This window comes from Elephantulus edwardii, unplaced genomic scaffold, assembly GCF_000299155.1.
Source record: "Elephantulus edwardii isolate Elephantulus edwardi_28Jun2011 unplaced genomic scaffold, EleEdw1.0 scaffold00114, whole genome shotgun sequence".
Taxonomy (NCBI): Eukaryota; Metazoa; Chordata; class Mammalia; order Macroscelidea; family Macroscelididae; genus Elephantulus; species Elephantulus edwardii.
Genome location: NW_006399864.1, coordinates 2,153,201 through 2,154,306, shown reverse-complemented (window position 1 = coordinate 2,154,306; position 1,106 = coordinate 2,153,201).

The window sequence follows — 1,106 nt, the reverse complement described above, 5'->3', positions numbered from 1 at the left end:
AACAACAACAACAACAATAATCTGATTTTCTGTTTTTCTGTTATTACTGTACTTTTAATACTGTTGGAAAAAAGCTTACTTTGTTGTATTTACCATTTGCAGTTGGTTTCAACAGGAGGATTAGTTCAAATAATTGAATCTGCCATTCCTAGAATTCTCCCTCTGCCTATGCCTCTTCATGCCCAGTCCTTTCTTTCTGTTGTCTGCCATTCTAATTTTTGCTACTATTCTTTCACAGACCTCTGCTTGTGGATAGGTCTTGTTGTGATTGGGTAATCAAATCTCAATTGATGCTACATCGTGAATTAACATCTTATGATCATTGAGGCACATATTTACTTTTCTGTCTTGCAACTGATAGTATGAGTGGCTTCTGATATCCCCCAAATATTAACATTTTAATCCATATGTAACTTGTATTTCTGGAATATCTGACTTCTCCATACTGAATTATTTCTTCCACTCGTAAGTGTACTGCAGAAGAGGGATAATAAAAACCCGAATAATGGTTCATATTTAGAATTGCACTGTATACGTTGTTTGTATAAAAATATTTCCTTTGACTTCTATTCTGCTTGGAGATATTTACTAGTCTTGATTACTTAAAATTGTTTTTCCTGACACATTCTTTTGCCCTGGAAAATAGTGCTTTCGTTGGCTTCTCCACTGGTTCTCTTCCTCTACCAGTTGCTGCTGTCAAGTTGCTTCCTTCCGCCATTGTTGCCAGCTCTCTTTGAGTCGATTCAAAGTTATGGACACTCCAAGAGTGAACAGGACGGCACCTCGTAGGGTTTCCATGTCCTTTTGGACACAGATAGTCAGGCTTTACTTCCATGGTGTGTCTAGATAGAGTTAAACCACCCACGTGTGGGTTAATGTCCCAGCTTTGAAGCATTTGTATCCCCTAAGTTCTCCATTCATCTTCCTCTGACTGCTTAAAGTTCCCCCCTCTCCCAAGATCTTCTCTTTGGATGTTTGTCTCTATATCAGGCAAACTCTATGGCCTCAATTACATTCTATGTGCACATAATCACCAAATATATGTGTGGATCATAACAAACTGTGGCTGAATCTCAGAAGAATGGGAATCCCAGAACACTTGATCA